At 42.4% G+C, this 21,782-nt stretch overlaps 1 long non-coding RNA gene across 1 annotated transcript; it reads right to left on the bottom strand.

Moving 5' to 3' along the window:
* Window positions 1-3,710: 3,710 nt before the first annotated feature.
* LOC144585165 (uncharacterized) lies at window positions 3,711-6,309 on the bottom strand. The gene is made up of 2 exons (XR_013539678.1): window positions 6,128-6,309; window positions 3,711-3,985 (listed from the first exon to the last, which is right to left on the bottom strand). It is a non-coding gene; the product is annotated as an uncharacterized LOC144585165 (long non-coding RNA).
* Window positions 6,310-21,782: the final 15,473 nt, after the last annotated feature.

Raw genomic sequence — 21,782 nt, 5'->3', positions numbered from 1 at the left:
AAAGAAAGAAAGAAAGAAAGAAAGAAAGAAAGAAGGAAGGAAGGAAGGAAGGAAGGAAGGAAGGAAGGAAGGAAGGAAGGAAGGAAGGAAGGAAGGAAGGAAGGAAGGGAAGGAGGGAGGGAGGGAGAAAGGCATGTAGGGAAGCAAGGACCAAAAAAAATGAAATGAAAAAGTAAGGTTTGATGGAAGGAGGGAAGGAACAAGAAGAATTAAAGGAAAAAATGAAGCAAGGAAAGGAATGAAGGAGAGCTGGAATTTTGGAGGGAAGGAACAAAAAGTATGAAAGGAACAAAGTAAGTAAGTAAGTAAGTAAGTAAGTATGGAAGGAAGGAAGGAAGGAAGGAAGGAAGGAAGGAAGGAAGGAAGGAAGGAAGGAAGGAAGGAAGGAAGGAAGGAAGGAAGGAAGGATGGAAGGAAGGTAAAAGGAAGGAATCTCACCCCACTCATTCCTGCACCGCTTACAAGAACCTCACTCTTCCGGCGTTGAAGCAGCACTTCCATAGACTACGGTGTCACCTTTGGCAAATTGCGATGAATCCTCCGTTCCCTCCTTGGGACTCGGTTTGATCCCCTGCGTCCTCATCCGATCGTCTCCCCGCTGCTGAGCCCTCTTCTGAACCCGAGGCCCCAGCTTCTCCTGCGGACCCAAAGCAGAAAGAGGACATTGAAGCCAATGAATTCCACCAAGTCCTCTAAACCTCCCATTCCTTCTTCTAAGAAGAAGTCCACTGCCAAAACTTCCACAGCAGATAAAACTAGTCGTTCCCAGCCACCTTAGCCTTTCCTTCCTCCCCTTCGGAGGGTTCTTCGAGGGACGACTATGACTTTCCTTCTGTCCAGAAGGGCATTCATCAAACGGTGATTTCTGCTATGGCATCGAGTCTTTCACCAAATTTTGGTTACCCAGCGGCTGTGATCCCATCCAGCCTGTCCTCAGCCCATTTCAACCCTGCAACAGGTAAGGCAATTGGAACCCAGGTCTGTGATCCCAAATCTCCCACCCGCTCCCTTAGGAAATGAACAGAGAAACGAAAGCATACTTCCCCACAGAGACCTGACACATCATTTGGGGACTTCTTCCCATTCCCTATGATGTCATACCAGTTTTTCGACCCCGCTGTCTGGCAGTCCCCGCTGTCTGGCGATACCATGCCGACCAAACAGAAACGGGTTCGTTTCGCCCTGAACCTTCTAAATCTTCCCCTCTTCCAGAGCAAGGATCCGCCAAGACACAGTCACTGCCCCCAACATCGTCCCAGCCCAGACTTCCATCGTCATGGGAATCCTATACCACTCCCGATGCCATGGAGCAACCTCATATGCAGGATCAATCCCCCTACGAACCTCAATGTCATGATGTGTCACCTTACTCACAACCCTCCTTTGATGACAACCAGTCTGTCTCTTCACATCGCTCGTCTCCTGACATTCCTAACCCTCCCCCGACGGGACCAAGGACACTCAACCCACCTCCCCGTCTGAGGACCTCTCCTCCTACACTCATTTGATTTCGAGAATGGCTCACACTCTTCACCTTCAGGTTGAGGAACCTTCCCCTCCATTGCCTGATCATGTCTTTGATGACATCCTTCGTGACACGACCTCGCCAGTCAGTCTCTCTTTCAATAAATCTGTTTTACAACTCATTAAAGATACTTGGGATAAACCTCCCTCAATGATGCAAATCTCCCGTAGAACTGAGAGCTTGTATAACTTGTAAGCACACAGCCTCCTAAGAGAAATCTGCGGCTGGAACAGAGAGGTTCCGGGGTCCGGTGTACTCCTATAAAAGCTGCAATGAGCCAGGCCATGCCACTGACACCCTTTTCCCCAAGTCTGTTCCCACTTAGCAATTAACTGAGAAAACCCAAGATAAAAATCATGAGTTTGTGAGTCTGCCAAGGCTCGCAAAACTCTGGTAAATAACGGACTCAAGTAGCATCCTTGTGGCCGAAAAGAAAAACCAATTTGGCAGGCTATCTGCTCAAGAGACCAAACATAGGTTTTTAAGAATTATGGTTTTATTAGAAAAATAAAGAATTTATAGATATTCAGTTTGTTGCAAAGCATAGCATTCAAGTACATTTCCATAAACTAAGGCAGTTAGAACTTTAGCAAATTCCAGCTACAAAAATAAAATAAGAAAACTCTAATTAAAAGCTAGAAAGGTGGGTAAGGCTAACCCCCCCTTCTCTATTCCTTGCTATGAACTACATCCTAGCAATTTACTTAAAAAACAAAATCCAAAATCCAAAGTAAAATCCAAAAAGTCCAAAAAGTCTTCTCTCTGTCAGCATCCCTCCATTTTTCTCTCATGCTGGAACCACCCTTCTTCTCCACTGTCCAGTGACGTAGACCAATCGGGACGAAGGACTGCTCCTCCACTCTCCATCTCCGTTTCTCATGAGATGTGCAGGTGTTGTTGACCATCTTCTTGATGTTATGTCTTGGCCCTTATCGACCCTGACCAAGCTAACTACATGGAAAATTCCAACTAGCTGCAAGAGAAAACAGCTTCTCGAAGCATCTAGTTACATGACACACAGACCAATATGGATTCCTTCTATACAATTCCATGACTACAAATCCCATTCAGAAATTGCATTCTAGCTTCAATAACCTAAACCATGACATAACCCTCACGGTGATAACATTGGCTTTTTCAATAAGCACCCTCTCCCCAATTCCATAATACAGTGGTGCCTGGCATGACGGGCACCCCGTTTAACGACCAATCCGCATAGCGACGATGTTTTTACTATCGCTTTTGCGATCTCATAACGATGTTTCCTATGGGGGGAAATTGCTTTGCGATGATCGGTAAGCTGTTTTGCTTACCGATTTTCGCATAGCAATGTTTTTCCCCAGCTGATCGGCAGTTCCAAAATGGCCACCGGGTAAAACAGGGATGGATTCCTCGCTTACAGGGCAGCTAAAATGGCCGCCGTATGAGGATTTTCGCTTAAAAGGTAAATTTTGCCCATAGGAACGCATTAAACGGTTTTTAATGCATTCCTATGTCCTTTTTAATTTCGCATAGCGACAAATCCGTATAGCGACGATTTTTGCTGCATGGATTATCATCACTGTGCGGGGCACCACTGTAGTGGAATCTAGCCAGTCTCGCAGTTCCAACAAGTTCAAAGCTACTCCCATGAATAAAGAAGGCAGGAAACTGGAAATTCTCAGCACATGAGTTTACTCCTTCCAATCTTTCCTGCTTCGGAATATTAACTATCAAGCCACTATGGGAGTGAACCTGAACTTGAATTTATTTTACGGTCAAAGACCCAAAAATACAAGGATAAAAACATTACATAAAATATACAAAACAAGTTAGATATCAAAAGTTAGCAGGAATATGAAACTTGAATCATACATCTATCTTAACACAACACTTTACGGATTCTTAAAACTGAGAATAAAAACTTAGCCACTGACTGTGATATTAATTGGTTCTCTAGGGACAGCAGAAACTTCAGGTAGTCTGCGGGAGGTATACTAATGCATTTACACATTATTGGGTAGAGGTAATGGGTATGTTCAGACTTATATAAACTACATTCTAGAATGGTGTGTGCCAGGGACTCAACTGTTTCTTCCCCACAGGGGCATATCCATTCTCCATAAGGAATGTGTTAAGGGAGTGTGCGTCTGTGACTTTATCTTGTCTCTCGCAGAGTAAAGAGCAGATAAACGCACACAACAGCTTCTTCTTTTCAGCAGTGTATTTACAAAATATATACAGGATATACATACATACAGCACTTCAGTATTCAGTATTCAAACCGGCAGCATGACATGCAGACATCAGTACACAGGAGAAGAGAATGACTGTACAGAGTTCATTTCTTAAATACAGTTCTGGCATCAGTCTGGTCCAATCCCGTCTAAGGTGACTTCATGCACACAGGTGTGGCAATCTTCATATTGCATTGAATTGCATCAGCCAGGGATGAAGGAATGACGTCATCTCAATCTTGTTCTGCACACACACATATTATGTTCAGGCTATATAAAAATTATATACCTTAACACTCCTCCTAATTTTTAAATTGCCTGAACCCATTACACATTCCCAATGCATCTATACACTTTTCATGCTTTTGAGCACACAACGGTTTAGTCAATATGTCTGCAATATTTTCTTCAGTCTTACAATATTCTAATTCAATTAGTTTTCCTTTTACAGCTTCCCTTACGTTATGATATTTTATATCAACATGTTTGCTCCTGTTTTTTACTCTATCTGTTTTGGCCATTTGTATACAGGTGGTATTATCTTCCATTACTTTTATTGCATTATCTGTTTTACACTTTAAGTCTTTTGTTAATTGTTTGTACCAGATTAATTCAGAGCATAAATCTGACAAGGCAGCAAACTCTGCTTCAGAAGTTGAGATTGCTACAGAATTCTGCTTTCGTGATTTCCAACCAACTATATTACTTCCAAATTTTATGACAAATCCAGTCATAGATTTTCTGTCTTTTTCATCGTTGGCCCAGTCACTATCCACATAAGCTGACAGTTTTAAATTTTTTGATGGTTGCAAAGTTAAACGATAATTATATGTTCCCTTTAGGTATCTAAAAATCCTTTTTAATCCTTGCCAGTGTTTTTCACTAGGTTTTTCTATATATCTACTGAGTATGTTTACTGACGCCGCTATGTCCGGGCGCGTCCAGTTCGCTAGATACATTAGGCTCCCTATTGCTGAGTGATATAAATCTCTATTTTCAAAATCTTTACTTATTTCATCTTCCTTTTGAAAATCCACTGTCATGGGAGTACTCACATTCTTGCACTCTCCCATACAATATTTTTCTAACATTTGTTTTATTTTGTGTTCTTGACTTAATTCAAGTCCATGTTCTGTTTTCTTTATTTGTACACCCAGATAATTTTGTATTGGCCCTAGATTTTTAAATTTGAATTCCTTTTTTAATTGTTTTTCAAACAACTCTACTTGGCTCTGATCTTTTGCTACAAAACATAGGTCATCAACATACGCCAGAAGAATATTTAAATCATTCCCAACTTTTTTGGTATATAAACAAGGGTCTGCTAGACCGTTCTTGTATCCTAGTTTCATCAGAACTTGGTGTAAACAATCATTCCAATTTTTAGCAGATTGTTTCAAACCATAAATTGCCTTGTTTAGCCTGTACACTAGTTCTGGTTTAGTACCCTCAAAACCTGGTGCTTTTGCCATATATAACTCTTCCTTTAAGTCTGCGTTTAAGTATGCAGTTGTTATATCGTAGTGGTAAATTACATAATTTTTACTGACAGCAAAGGCAAGCGTTGTTTTCAATGTTTCAGATCTAACTGTCGGGGAAAATATCTCATCATAATGTATAAACCTTTTCTATGTAAAACCTTGTGCAACCAACCTTGCTTTATATCTGTAGTTTCCGTCATTTTGCAATTTTCTTTTGAACACCCACTTACTACCTATTACCTTATGCTCTGGTGGTAGTTTGGTTTCAGTGAACACGTGATGTTCCTTCATGGAATTCATCTCCTCCTCCATGGCCTCTAACCACTTATTCTTCTCATAATCAGGAAGCTTCAAAACATCTTTATAGTTTCTGGGCTCAATATAAACATTACACACTGTAATACCATTCACTCCAAATCTATTGGGTGGCACACCCTTATTTGCCCTCTGGGACCTCCTGGGACCATGTGAATTTGTGTGTGTTTCTATCTGACTACTAGTATGTGCTTCCTCCTCTTCGTGTCCTTCCTCATCACTACCTTCTTTTTCTTCTTCTTCTTCATCATCTGTAGTAGCTCCTCCTTCTTCATCATCAGCACAGGACTCCACGCCTTGCTTAAGTGTTCCTGTCTGTCTTAATTGACTTTTTCTTTCGTGTAGGGGGATGTATAACTGTGAGTTTGCATGTACTTGGTCCCAGTTTTCCCCTTCATTAAAACTGGCTGACCTAGAGATTATCACACTTCTATCCCCATCAAAAAACCGGTATGCCTTTGAATTGGGTTCATACCCTACAAATGTCATTTTTCTTGTTTTATTTTTACCTTTTCTTCTGAGTTGTTTCGGGATATGCACCCAAGCCATGCATCCAAACACCCTCAAATATTTTAAACATGGTTTCTTACCGTATAACAAGAAATATGGTGTGTCATCTATCGAGGAAGAATAAATTCTGTTAACCAAAAAGTTAGAGGTTAGTATCGCTTCACTCCACAGACCGTGACGCAACCCAGAGTCTGCCAACAATGCATTTTTCATCTCTTGTAACACTCTGTTGCGTCTCTCAGCAACACCATTCTGAAATGGGCTATATGGGCTCGTTTTTCTATGTCTAATTCCCAGACTTTCTAACCATCTTTGAAACCTAGTGTTTGTAAACTCTGTACCTCGATCCGTTTGCAACTGCGCCACCTTGTGGTCAAATCTTCTCTCTACTGAAAATAACCATTTTCTAAATGTATCAAATACTTCTGTTTTAGATCTTAGTGTATAACAATAAGAAAACCTTGTAAAATCATCCACTAGAACCATTGCATATTTCGCTCCTCCTAATGATGGAGGAAATGGTCCCATTAAATCTGCATGAACTAATTCAAATGGCCTGGTTGTGACTCTGTCACTTTTCCTCCCTTTTGGGGCCACATTTGTCTTGCTACTTTTACAGACATTACAGTCCAAGTAATTTTTGCATTCCTTTATGTTTACATCCCTGGCAAAATGTTCCATTTTCTGTAATGATCTAAAATTTACATGACCCAGCCTCCTATGCAGTAAATGTATACAGTTATCATGTTGTGGTTTGTTTGTATGTATCACATGTGCACTTTCATGTGTCTGGCTCTTTAACATGTACAAATTATTTTCTTGCTTCACTTTTGCAACTATTTTACCATTTTTCTTAATTATACACTCCTGTTTCTCAAAAGTGACAGTGAACCCTTGCTCAGCCAATGCTGATACACTTATTATATTAAACGACAATTCAGGAGCGTAAAATACCCCACTTATCTCAGTATTCAACGAAGGAATGTAACCAGTTCCTTGTCCTTCAACGGCCGTCTCTTGTGAATTTGCCATCATCACACTTCTGAGGCTGGTTTCATCTAAAAGACAAAAGAGATCCCTATTATTAGTCAAATGTACGACAGCCCCCGAGTCAATGAGCCACGCCTCTGTGTGGCTGCCCGGAACCTTGTCCCTCGTTCCTCTGGTAACCAAGGTGACTCTGCGAGAGACAAGATAAAGTCACAGACGCACACTCCCTTAACAGAATGTTATTAAACCGTCCTTTTAACAAGGCTGAGGGAAAGCAATTGAACCTAGCCCTTGAGAAGGCAAAACGATACCTTGGTACATTGATTTGATATAGATAATTTGGTAACTTGGGAAAGTTAAAATTTATACCAAAGTACGTTGGTGAGCAGGTCCTGTCTGCACCTGCTAATGAGTACTGGAGATCTATGTCTTTAATGCGTTGCACAAGCATTGTCTTGATGTTGTCGTAAGGCTGACTATGGGAGTGTATCAACACTACCTTTGGAACAAGGTTCTCCCTCTTCTGGAGACCACTCCTGAATCAGTAAAATCTGATCTCATCGACATTCATGCTGAAGCTATTACTTTAGCCAAGCACCAGAAACTGGTGGCCCGCCACACAGCAGAAGTTGCATCTAAGACCTTGGTATCATCCATATCCATTTGTCGCCATGTATGGCTTCAGTCATCCACTATATCTGATGATACTATGTTCCGCGTCGAGGACTTACCCTTTGACAGTACTGGCCTGTTCAATAGTAAAACTGATGAGGCCATGGAGAACTTTCATAAGATGCGCAAGACAGCAAAGTCTTACTCTTCACAACAATTCTCCACCTATCCAAGGTCTAACTATCGTTTCAATCAATCCTATTCTCGGCCGTACTCTCAATAACAGTACCAGTGATACCAGCCCTACAAGCAATTTCGACCCCATCAATCAGACAGGGCTCCGTCGACCCTACAGCCACTTCTGCCTTCCTTTCATTCCCACAGTTCAACACTTCGACGCCAACCCCTTCCCTAGAACCAAAGGAAGGGTAAGCCATGTGATGATTTGTGTTTTTATGTGTATTAGAATGGGATATGTAGTCCTAAGATTGTCCCAATAGCATCCATCTTGATTTAAAGTCTGCTCTGTAGTAGGAAAGTTTTCATGCTGTTTTGGAGAAGCCTCGCTCTCTGGTTATCTCATTGCTAAAATGAGTAGAGAGCAGAGACTTTCGTAGTCAAAATAAACCTGCCACAAAGTATGATAACAACTGAAGCTCCATGAGAAAGTTAGGCAGGACAACAAGACCCAGGAGGGGGTGTTCCTTATGAAGAATTCTGGGAAGAAGAAGGAGGTTGGTAAGGAGTGGGGAAAAGATGGAGTTGGACTGAGAAAGGTCAGACACGTGCTTTTCCCCATAATGGATTATAACTTTGCTATGGACTATTTTTCCTACCATGGACTGATGGAAGTCAACTGGATTTCATCGAGCGTCAGCTCCAAGAAATTTCACAAAATGTATGGCACCCATTGCCGCTTATCTGTGCCTCCATGGCATCACCATTTATCCCTATATCAACGATTGGCTGATCGTCACAGCGTCATACCACGACATCATAGCTGCCTGGGACTTCACTCTCCTCACCTTACAAAAAATCGGACTAAATGTAAACATACAAAAGTTCCATCTCCAGCCCAAACAGACAGCTCTCTTCATCGGCGTCCACATCGACTCGTTACAGGCAAAGGCCTTTCTTCCTCACGAAAGGTTTCTAAAGATTAAGGACTCAATCACGTTCTTTCAAACCCATCAAACAGTCCCTGCTCATCATGCACAGTGCCTTCTTGGCCTCATGGCGTCCACCACGTCATTGATCCTCCACGCCAGACTCAAGATGAGACTGCTCCAATCCTGGTTTCTCACGCTGTTCAACCCCATGTCAGACCTTCCTACCAAAAGACTACCAGTTCCACGCGACCTAGTCACTCAACTGGCATGGTGGACTCACCTTCCACACTTGCTGACCGGCAGACCCTTTCTGCCCCTCCAGCCCACCATCCAGGTCACCACTGATGCCAGCCTGTCCGGCTGGGGTGCTCACTGCCGTTCCCACAAGGTCCACGGGTCGTGGTCAGTGTCAGTTATTGGTCTCATAAATGAGAGCAAAAACCACGAAACAGGAAAATCCAGGCTTCCTTCACTCCCGATTGAAGTTAACTGCTTGAGTCAAACACAGTTCCGGGACATGAACTCTTGGAAAACCTGCATTTAAGTCTGTTCCGATTTTACTAAAAAGAAACCACTTAATACCGTATCTTTACTGTTCAATGACTCAATTTTGGTAACGTAAGGCCAAATTCATTTTCTATAGGGAAACTGTTCTGTTCAAAGGACTTAGAAAGGCCAATTATTAAACAACATGAGTTTATTTAAGTGAACAAAGAAAACATTTCTCTACAGTTTCATTTCTAAGCAACAGCATAACGTTTCAGCACCTTCTATAAAAGTTAACTATTGAAAACAAAACAAAATCTAAACTATAAACTAAGCTAAACAAACGATATTCTTACGCAGTCCATATTGTTAAATCAGGTTCCTTCGTCTGGATCAAAGATATTCAACGCCATTTTTTCAGATACCCAAAACTCTCTTCGTCTTCTCTCTCTCTCAGAGTTCCTTTTTCCAACCTCTTGTAAATTTCTCCAACCTGCCCCTTCCTGGCATATTCGACCAATCACGAAGGAAAGAATTAGCATAGGGTACGCCCTACTTTCCCACCAACACCAAAGAATTGTTTATAATTCAGGTTAGAGATATTTTGACTCTGCCGTGTTTTTCTCTCCAGCTGCAGCGATAAGGTTGGCGACATGAAGCTGAAAATAACTACTAGTAATTTTCCAGAACTTAGCCTGTGTCAGACTCAAAATGGATTTCTCTATGGTTAAAACATGACTACATAACCCATCTCTAATTAGAAAAATACACTTCATCACACACACCCGCTAAATTTCTTCTAAATTCAGAACAGTTATTCTGAGCTAATTGGAAGTAAATTGATAAAACAACTAAAAGTAAATGATTATATATGGATTATAACAAACAAAAACAGCAATACAATCTTTTGGCACACCATTCAGATATACAAAAAGGAAACAAGCATGTTAGTTTATTAACCACAGTAACTACTCCAACCATCTTCCATCTTCTTTAGCGGTCAGGAACATCTGGATCTTCGCAGTACATCCTGGAAAGTCCATCTGCCACCACATTTAGCTTCCTAGGTATATGTTGAACTTCAAAATCAAAATCCTGCAATGCTAGACTCCATCTCAACAATTTTTGGTTCTGAGACTTCATCTTTTGCAACCAGACTAAGGCTCTATGATCAGTTTGGAGTGTAAATTTACGCCCCCATAAATAAGGTCTTAAAAGATTAAGAGACCAATATATAGAAAGAGCCTCTTTTTCAAGGATTGCATAATGCCTCTCTCTTTCCAAGAGCTTTCTAGAGAAGTATGAGATAGGATATAGGTTCCCATCCTCCCCTTGCTGTAACAAAATAGCTCCTAATCCAAATTCTGAAGCATCAGTTTGCAAAATGAAAGGCTTATCAAAATCAGGTGATTTCAGTATAGGGGCATTAATAATCTTCACTTTTAAGGTTTCAAAAGCCCCTTGGCACTCGGGGGTCCAATTAACTTTGACAGGCTGCCTCTTCTTAGTTAGCTCTGTCAGAGGTGTAGCCAATTCACTGAAATCAGGGATGAATTTCCTGTAATAGCCAACTACACCTAAAAATGAACGCACTTGCTTCTTAGTTTTTGGAATAGGCCAATCATTGATAGCTTGAACTTTGGCTTGCAGAGTATGAATCTCACCTTGACCAACCAAATGACCCAAATACGTGACCTTCCCTTTCATCCATTGACATTTGCTAGCTTTGACAGTAAGTCCAGCTTGATGAATTCTAGATAACACAGTTTCAACATGAGACATATGAGAGTCAAAATCAGAACTGAAAATAGCAACATCATCAAGATAAGCACTAGCAAAAGGTAAACCTTGTAAAACTTTACCTATCATTCTCTGAAATGATGCTCCTGCGTTTTTCAATCCAAATGGTAGCCTTTTGAATCTAAAAGTGCCTACATGAGTGATAAAAGAGGTCTTATCTCGTGAATTTTCGGCTAAATCAAGCTGCCAGTAAGCATTCTTTAAGTGAATTATGCTGATAAAATTTGCCTTGGCCAATTTTTCAATTAAATGATCCATTCTAGGCAATGGATAAGGATCTGAAACAGTAACACTGTTTAATTTCCTGTAATCAACACAGAACCTTATCTCATCAAGGATCCTACCAGTAGAATCTTTTTTCAAAACCAGAACCACTGGAGATGAGTATGGGGATGATGACTCCTCAATTACATCCAGAGATAACATCTTTTGTATCTCTTGTTCAATCCGTAGAGCATGATCGCCAACTGCTCTGTATGGACTAGACTGAATTGGCTGATTATCAGTAGTGATGATTTCATGACTGACCAAATTTGTGTAACCTGGCTTATCTGAAAAAACACCTTGATACTTTTCTAGGATTTGGTACAGCTTTTCCTTTTGGAGTGAAGTACCTGTCAAAACAAGGTTGTCAGACCAATTACCAGCATCTTCTAATTCAGCTAGCATATCTACAGGCTCACTTTCAGACTGGTAACAAGCAAAATTATATTGCAAAACCATTGCAGTTCTGTCTTTATACAATTTCAATCTATTGACATGGTAACTTACAGGCTTTTTATCAGAATTCAACATTTTTACTAAATAATTGTTATTCCCCAGTTTCTCTACCACTTCCCCTGGACCTTCCCAGCCAACTTCTAACTTAGAAGGTCTGAGGGGGTTTAAAACAAGAACCAAATCTCCCACAGCAAATTCCCTGTGCCTGGAATGTCTGTCATGGTAGAGCTTCTGGGTTGATTGAGCATTTAGCAAATTGTCCTTAGCCAATTCTTGCACAGCTAACAGTTTTTCTTGCAGATTTCTGACGAAATCAGCAACTGGAACTGTGCTGCTTTTCACCACACCTTCCCAATCAGATTTCAGGAAATCCAAAGGTCCTTGTAGATTCCTCCCAAATACCACTTCACTTGGAGAGAAACCACCAAGAGAAGTATGAGCAGAACTTCGATAAGCAAATAAAGCAAATGGTAACAGATCGTCCCAAATGTTACCATACACCTGTACCATGGTCTTGATCATCCTCAGTAAGGTTTGTTGACCTTTCTCGATTAACCCATGACTTTCAGGATGATAGGCGGAGCTAAATTTTATTTCTATTCCACTAAGTTCACAAATTTTGTCCATTAAGGAGCTACGAAACGCCCCCGCCTGATCGCAAATTATCTGAGATGGTACTCCAATACGTGAGCACAAGTCTATGATGATGCGTGCGATGGTGGAAGCTCTTAGATTGCTCAATGCATAGGCCTCGATCCAACAACTAGCTTGGCAGATGAAAGAAATGATGTATTTCTTCTTAGACTTAGTTGGAACAAAAAGTCCCATGACATCCATTTGCAAACACTGGAAAACTTGATCAGGTATTTCCATCAAGTACATTTCAGACTTTGTTTTATCTGTCTGATAACCAGCCCTTTGGCAATAGTCACAAGAACTGACATAGTCCTTCACGTTTTTGTTAATACCAGGCCAATAAAAATGCTGAGAAATTCTTTTTAAAGTTTTTGCACACCTTGGTGACCACTAGATGGATTGTCATGAGCTAACTCAAGAATCCTCAGTCTGTATTCCTGTGGTACTACAAGCTGTTGTGTGGGTTGCATGTTCAAGTGTGATTTGGGATGATATTCTCTATACAAAAATCCATTTTGGCCCCACACAAAGTTAACTTGCTGTGGTATTGGGTTTTGAGTATAGTCATCTGCTTGTGCTCTCAAGGAAGCTAGCGAGGGATCAGTCATTTGCTTCACTTTAAACTCAGCTGACCCCAAAGGCACTGATTCCTCTATTTCTGCTTCTGTATTAGATGCATTACCTTGTTCTGCCACTAGATGCTGCTGCTGTTCTAAGTTTGTAGTAGGGACAGCTTCTTCAGAACCACCCCCAGTCTCTGCTTTTTGGCTTTGGGACCGGGTGACCACTTTAACAGTAAGACCTTCTTGACTTTGCTTGAAATTCAAATAGGTGAGGTCATTTCCCAGCAAGAAGTCAGGTTTCCCCTCATGGGTGAGGCAAAGTTTAGTACCAAGCCAATTTTTGAACGATAACTCCACGAACGCGAGAGGAATATGTTGTTCTCCCGCCTCTCCTGAACCATAGGTCCTAATGGGTAACCTTAAATTGTCCAAAATCAGCTCTGGGTGCAAAAATTTTCGGGATATGGAAGAAAGTTCAGCACCAGAATCACTATAAGCATTTAAAACCACCTGTCCTTCATCCGTATACAAAATCACCTCCTCGGAATAAGTCTTCATAACCCATTCTTTCTGAGACTCAGGGATCACACAACCTGGGTCCATCAGGGTATACTTTTTCCCCTGTGGAGACTGTCTCATAGTTCCTAATTCTTCTCCTCCACAAACATCTAATATTTGAGGCACATAGTGGTTTACCGCTGCCTGTCTATCACTGGTTAGTGAAGCGGTAGTACTCCCACTGGGTTGATTCTGTCTAGGCACTGTACCCATAACAGATTGGCTTTGAGTTGGTACTTGTTGACTCTCTGGGGTGTTAGGGCTTACCAGAGATACTTTGGGTGTGCCTCCCTTAGATTTGCGTGGCGCAGGTACCGGTGTTCTAACATCTGACTTCCTAGCTTGACTAGGGGGTCCTTGAGATAGTCCACAGTCCTTTTGTAGATGAGGGCCACCGCATTTAAAACAAGCAAAAGTGGGTCTGCTTTGATTTGGGGCTAAACTCCTGCGCTGATCAGTTGAGGTCTGCCTATACTCTTGATAGTAAGGCTTTTTAAAATCAGGCTGGCTTTGTCTCTTAGGTGCCTCTGCTCTAGGCGCCTCTGTTCTGGCTCTAGGCGCTGGTTCAGGCTTCCTAAAAGATAACATTTCGTCAGTCCTCAGCACAAGGGATTGGAGGTCTTTAAATTCTCTCTCAAGCAAAGAACTCCTCGACTCTAAAGGGACCAAGTTCATAAATTGCTCCATGAACAATGCCTTCCTCATATCTGCTACAGATCTGATTTTCAAAGAGTCCAGCCATTGGTCTCCTAAAAATTCCAGCCTGTCAGCTAAAGCTGCATAACTCTCATTAGGCAGTTTTTTGATTTTTCTAAAATTCTGCCTCAGTAGCTCTTTTGTATAACCAAATTGTTGTTTAATAACCCAAACTAATTCAGACCAATCATAATCTTCCTCAGCCACTTTGGCTATTATTGTGGCCAACTGTCCAGCAACTTGGGTACGGAGTAACTTGACGTACCAGTCCCTAGGTATCTCCAAATCTTGGCAAGATTGCTCGAAATTCTTAAGGAAGCTCAACACACAATCGCCCTCCTGGTATCTAGGTAGACTTCCCCTATCCACACTGGCTATAGAGTCTTTAATTGCCTGTTTAGCCTTTCTCTGTTCTTGCAGCTCTTGCACCTTCTGCTCTCTGCACTTAGTCTTTACTTTCTCAGCCTGATTCAAAGTGTTAACAAACTCCTTTTGGGTCCTCACTAGATCTGCAACCAGCTGGGTTAACTCCTCAGACGCATGCATCGGTGTGGTTGGATTACGCCCCCCCGCACCAGACGGATTCTCACCAACGGCTTCCTCTGTAGGTCGGGGTTGGGGATGTTGCTCCTGCGCTCGCCCTCTGGAATTTCTCCGGCTTGGAATAGGTAGTGGGTCAAACTCCTGGGGGTACCCACCCATTTGTAAATCCAATTGGTCTTCTTCAACCGAATCTTCAACAATCGATTGCTCCTCGTCAACCTCCGATTCCTCCATCAGCAAACGCAATTCGCTGGATGTTTTCCTCCGGCCAGTTTTCCTCTCAGTAACATGCTGAGCCATGCTGACTGCTTGCAGCCGCTGAGCTGTAAACCTCCCACTGTTTCGGCAATCAATTACCGCCAGCCATAAAACTGCCCTGAAAAACCTGATAAGGTGCCGTGACCTAGCTGTGCTTAGCAATGAAAAAGCTCACTTTAGAAATTTACACTTAGTCCTTTAACAGAATTCGCCCCCACAACTGACCCTTCTCAGCCAGGGCTTCAGTTGAAAAGAAAATAGAGCAGAGAAAAAAAATATTTAAACAGTTAGCAGGACAACCCACGCTGTGTTGCTGCCCTGTTTCAAACTGAAACCAGTCCGTGCCTGACCCTCAGCTTCAATTTACCACAGCATCTGGATAAATCCAAAGCAAACTGTGTGTAAAAAGAAAGCACGGGTGTAACACTACTGAAATCAGGTTGTAAATCAGGCCCGTGGATCGTAACACCGCGGCCACCATGTCAGTTATTGGTCTCATAAATGAGAGCAAAAACCACGAAACAGGAAAATCCAGGCTTCCTTCACTCCCGATTGAAGTTAACTGCTTGAGTCAAACACAGTTCCGGGACATGAACTCTTGGAAAACCTGCATTTAAGTCTGTTCCGATTTTACTAAAAAGAAACCACTTAATACCGTATCTTTACTGTTCAATGACTCAATTTTGGTAACGTAAGGCCAAATTCATTTTCTATAGGGAAACTGTTCTGTTCAAAGGACTTAGAAAGGCCAATTATTAAACAACATGAGTTTATTTAAGTGAACAAAGAAAACATTTCTCTACAGTTTCATTTCTAAGCAACAGCATAACGTTTCAGCACCTTCTATAAAAGTTAACTATTGAAAACAAAACAAAATCTAAACTATAAACTAAGCTAAACAAACGATATTCTTACGCAGTCCATATTGTTAAATCAGGTTCCTTCGTCTGGATCAAAGATATCCAACGCCATTTTTTCAGATACCCAAAACTCTCTTCTTCTTCTCTCTCTCTCAGAGTTCTTTTTTCCAACCTCTTGTAAATTTCTCCAACCTGCCCCTTCCTGGCATGTTCGACCAATCACGAAGGAAAGAATTAGCATAGGGTACGCCCTACTTTCCCACCAACACCAAAGAATTGTTTATAATTCAGGTTAGAGATATTTTGACTCTGCCGTGTTTTTCTCTCCAGCTGCAGCGATAAGGTTGGCGACATGAAGCTGAAAATAACTACTAGTAATTTTCCAGAACTTAGCCTGTGTCAGACTCAAAATGGATTTCTCTATGGTTAAAACATGACTACATAACCCATCTCTAATTAGAAAAATACACTTCATCACAGTCAGAACAAGAAAAGACCCTCCATATAAACCATTTGGAACTTTTGGCCATCATCAGAGCCTCCGATGCCTTTCTCCCACTCATCAAAGGACAAGTGGTCCAGTTGGCCACAGACGACATGACAGCACTCTTTTACATGAACAAACAAGGAGGCACGCGCTCCTGCTCCTTACTTTACCTGGCTGTCAACCTTTGGGAGTGGTGCTACCACAGACATATCTACCCCATAGCGGTCCACATCACCATGGAGGACAACTACATCACCGAGCGCCTCAGCTGTCTCCCCTCAACGATGCACAAATGGTCCCTGAAGGACTCCATATTTCACCAGCTATGTCACAGGCGGGGCTCCCTGTCAATCGACCTTTTTGTGACCAGCAGCAACCACAAATGCCACATCTTTTGCTCCAGAGCCGGAGCGGACAGACATTCGATTGGGGATGCTTTCATGGTGCACTGGTCCAAGGACTTACTCTACCTTTTCCCACCAATACCGCTTATCCAGCGCTCAATTATTCAGCTCAGACAGTCCAACACCCATGCCATTCTTATAGCCCTGAAATGGCCTCGGCAACTGTGGTTTACTCACCTGGTATTGATGTCCACAGACTGGATTCATCTTCCCCTGATCCCAGAACTTCTGACCCTCAACCAAGGCATGGTCCATCATCCAGACCTAGCTTCCCTCGATCTCGTAGCGTGGAAGATATCCCCGAGATAATGACGGTCCTACATCGAGCCGTAAACCTACTACCATTTCCCTGTATGAAAACAAATTGAAATCTTTCCTTAAATACTCTGCTGAGCACAACTTACCTGAGATACCTGTTTTGCTCACAACATTACTTACCTTTATTCTTCACCTCTTCCACAACGGCCTCGCTCTGTCCACCCTGAAGGTGTACATCTCCGCCATTGTTGCCCACCAACCAGCCATTGTTGCCCACCAACCAGACAACTCTCCCTCAGCAAAACTCTTCTCACATCCTGCCCTCAAGAGAGTTCTCAAAGGGCTCCGCAACACCCAACCACCACTTCAATGTATTCTCCCTCAGTGGTCTCTACAGGTTGTACTCAATGCCTTTCGAACCCTGACAAGGTGACCATGTATTCTGATGTCTTTTTCCTACCAAAGGCAGTTTCTAATTTTCATTTAAATCAACCTGTTATATTGCCTTCCTTCTTCAAGTCCCCATCGTCCCCGTTAGAGCATATGCTCCACACTCTGGACGTCAGGAGAACATTGTCCTTTTATATACATAGGACCAAGTCACACAGACAGTCTAATAGACTTTTCCTTTGCTTCCATGGTCCTCACATGGGGACCCCTGCATCGCCTCAATCCATCTCTAGATGGATAGTTTCTACGATTTATCTTGCCTATGGATTTTTAGGAAAACCACCTCCTGAACACCTGATGGCTCATTCCACTAGAGCCCTCTCCACATCGGTTGCCTTCCACCGCAGCACTGAGATTCCAGACATCTGCTGTGCTGCCACCTGGTCCACACCGTCGACCTTCATCCGACACTACTGGCTCAATGTCGGGGCGAGACATGATGCTTCCTTTAGCAGAGTTGTGCTGGCATCCTTCCTGCTGTGACGTCCCACCTGCCGGTGAGTGAAGCTTGCTAGTCACCCATATGTGTGCATTCACAGAGGCCACGAAGAAGAAGAAGAAAAGATTACTTACCTGTAACCATAGTTCTTCGAGTGGCCCTCTGTGAATTCACACTACCCACCCATCCTCCCCTCTTCCATCACAGTTTACTTAACTTGTCATACCTGTGCCTGGCGGAAAAGTTTCAGGAACTGAGGGAAAGGGAAGGTGGGCAGAGCATAGGCCTCATGGGGAAATCACACCACTAAATTGTTACTTTCAGCTCTAGAATCTTCCAAGAGAGTCAGCGCAGGTGCAGACAAAACCCATATGTGTGAATTCACAGAGGACCACTCAAAGAACTATGGTTACAAGTAAGTAACCTTATCTTTTAAATGGATGATTGTACCTTACTGCTTTGAGTGTGTTTCAGTGTTGCTTTTGTTTACCGTTTTTAGTGTGGTATTTATTTGTTAGTCCATTTTAGTATGTGTATATTTATCATTTTTAGCCTGCTATTATTGGAGTCGGACCCAAAGTAGTACAGTGGTGCCTCGCTTAACGGGCGCCCCATTTAACGATGAAATCACATAGCGATGAAGATTTTGTGATTGCAAAAGCGATCGCATTGCGATGTTTTAAATAGGAAAAATCGCTTTGCGATGATTGGTTCGCTGTTTCGCTTACCGATTATCGCATAGCGATGATTTTCCAACAGCTGATCGGCAGTTCTGAAATGGCCGCTGGTAAAAAAAATGGCTGCCCGCTGTGTTTTCACGCCGATTCCTCACTTACCGGGCAACAAAAATGGCCACTGTATGGAGGATTTTCGCTTAAAGGTGAGTTTTAAGCCCATAGGAACACATTAAATGGGTTTTAATGCATTCCTATGGGCTTTTTATTTTTGCATAGCAACGAAATCACTTTGCAGTGATTTTTGCTGCACGGATTATCGTCGCTATGCGGGGCACCACTGTATTTCCAGACTCTGGCTCTCCCAAAGCAGTTTTCAGATCAATAAAAGGAAGGCCATCCCTGCCTTCAGACGTCCTGTGTCAAAAGAGCTAGCACAAAAGGAAAGGGGGCAGGGAGGGAAAAGGAAAACAAACCCTGTCACCAGTTGTATGAAACCGCAGTGGCTATGCATTGTGTAGGTGCATTCTTGGAAGTGTGGAAGCAATTTCACATTGTGGACAAAAGGGAATGAGGAAGTAGCGCCGAGCGAAGAAAAGAAGTAATGTACAGGGGAAAAATAAGCAGGAAAGAGGGTCTGACTTCAGAGTGGAATGAAGTAACTGGTTCCTCCCACACACACTGTACCTCTAACTGTTCTTTCACAATTATAAAGAGAATCTTGTGTAACTCATGGGTGGCTCAATGAACAGCATATAAAAAGACCAGAGACTCCTCTTTGGAGGAGCCCCAGCCCATTGTCTGATTTAAAGATCAAGAACCAGAAGGAGGGAAGCCAGGGACAGGCTATGAAGGAGGCCATCATCTCCAGGGAGCTGCACTTGGTGGGCTACACAGGTCATCTGTTCACAGAACTCTGCACTGTGGTGAGATGCATTGGGTCTCTGTTTCAACGATATCTGTCATATCTAAATTTTGCACTTAGCAATGTCCATATGTCACTCTATGTTCCAATGTGTACATTTTATGCAACTTGGGAGACATCTCTGCCCTGACTTTTTAGGATGCTGAATCTTAAAACATCTAGAATTGGCAGCTTCCGGCAGCAAAAGTAGGTGGTGAGAATATGCCGAGGGACAGCTCTGCAGCTGAGGCCCTGTGCGCTTGTCTGTGTGTGATATTTGGAAACCAACCTGGGCTAATCAAGATTAAAAATGGGGTGAGGGATTTAGTTTTGGCTCATTTCTTGTAAGAATTTGCATAGTTCTTCATATTTGGCATAGAAAGACCTGAGCACAAAGAGGAGGACAAGCACAGGAGAAACTGGAAATTACAGATTCCTGAGCATGAACCGATTCCTAGGTCTGTGTACCCAACCTTGTTAAAGCTGGATCAAGGTTGCCACTTATTTTTGAAACAAGGCTCCTCATCTTTAATAACTATATGGCAGGGCAGGCAAGGATAGCACTCTCCTCCCCTTCCTGGAAATAGCTCTGGGGATTGTATTGAGGCAGTGCGAATTGCTGATTTGCAAAATATGAATGAATTAATTAATCAGCTTAATCAATTAAGTCAGCAAAAATAGTAAAGAGTAAAATACAGGAATTGGCTCTCCATGAGGGCCATCAAATAGGTCCAGTAAAACTGGAAGCATTTTGGCAAACTGAAGCCACGCTGCCATGTTCTTTCTAGAGAAGAGAGGCTTTCTCCTGACAACCCTTCCAAAGTAACCATACTTGTTCAGCGTTTTTCTAATTGTACGGTCATGAACTTCAATGTTTCACATGCTAACTGAGGCCATTGTAGTGTGAGATGTTACTCTTGGAATTTTTGCAATTTCTCTGATCATTGCATGGTCTGACCTTGGGGTGATATGGCTTGGATGTCCACTCTTGGGAAGGTTGGCAATTGTCTTGAATTTTTTTTCTACTTGTGAATAATCTTCCTCATTGTAAAATGATGGACTTTAAATTGTTTGAAATGGCCTTATATACATTCTGAGATTGATGAGCAGCAACAATTGCTTCTCTACGGTCATTGCTGATGTGTTTCCTCCTTGGCACACCTGAATGCTCCAGACCAGAAAACTACTAAAACTTCAGCTTTTATAAGGGTGGTCACACTTGTTGATGATCAGTTACTCGAGGGCATTTGATTTGCAGCACCTGGCTGCTACTTTGCCTTTTAATTTTTATGGAAACAGTAAGGGTATAGTTCTTGTAGGTTTTTCGGGCTGTTTGGCCGTGTTCTAGAGGTTTTTGTTCCTCACGTTTCACCAGTCCCTGTGGCCGGCATCTTCAGAGGACAGGAGTTAGAACTCTGTGCTCTAACCCAGAACACAGTCAAACAGCCTGAAAAATCTACAACAATCATCAGATTCCAGCCGTGAAAGCCTTTGAGAATAAAGTAAGGGTATACAGTGGTGCCCTGCATAGCAACGATAATCTGTTCCGGAAACGTCGCTATACGGGGCAAAAAAAACCATAGGAACGCATTAAACGGAGTTTAATGCGTTCCTATAGGGACAGAACTCACTGCTAAGCGGAAATCCTCAATCCGGCTGCCATTTTCGCCGCCTCGCTAAGCGAGGAATTGGCGCGAAAACGCTGCGGGCTGCCATTTTCTTCTTCCGGTGGCCATTTTGGAACCGCCGATCAGCTGTTTGAAAACATCGCAATGCGAAGATCGGTAAGCGAAACACTTACCGATCATCGCAATGCGATGTTTACCCTATTCAAACATCGCAATGCGATCCGTTTTTCGATCGCAAAATCTGCATCGCTATGCAGATTCATCGTTAAACGGTGTGCTTGTTATGCAAGGCACCACTGTACTTAGTTTTTCACACATGGCTTCTCCATTTTGGCTTTATTTTTTATTAAATAAATCATGACACGGTGTACTATGTCCTGTGTTGTTCATCTGAGGTGGTATTGACCTAATTTTCAGACCTAAGGACCAGATGATTTTTGTTATGTCCTGGTACAAAAAAAACCACAGAATTCAAAGAGGGTGCATTTTCTGTTTCACGTGACTGTATATACAGTATATTGAAATTCCAATTTCCATCTGTAAGACAAAGCCTCACATGCAGTGATACGGCTAGAGATATACAGATATAGAAACAGATGTGACAGATATGTCGGCATGTGTTATCTGCCATCCACTGGGATGGCAACCTTAATAGGGTTT

The sequence above is a fragment of the Pogona vitticeps genome, chromosome ZW-PAR, assembly GCF_051106095.1.
Source record: "Pogona vitticeps strain Pit_001003342236 chromosome ZW-PAR, PviZW2.1, whole genome shotgun sequence".
NCBI lineage: Eukaryota > Metazoa > Chordata > Lepidosauria > Squamata > Agamidae > Pogona > Pogona vitticeps.
This window is presented reverse-complemented; position numbering and strand designations above follow the sequence as displayed.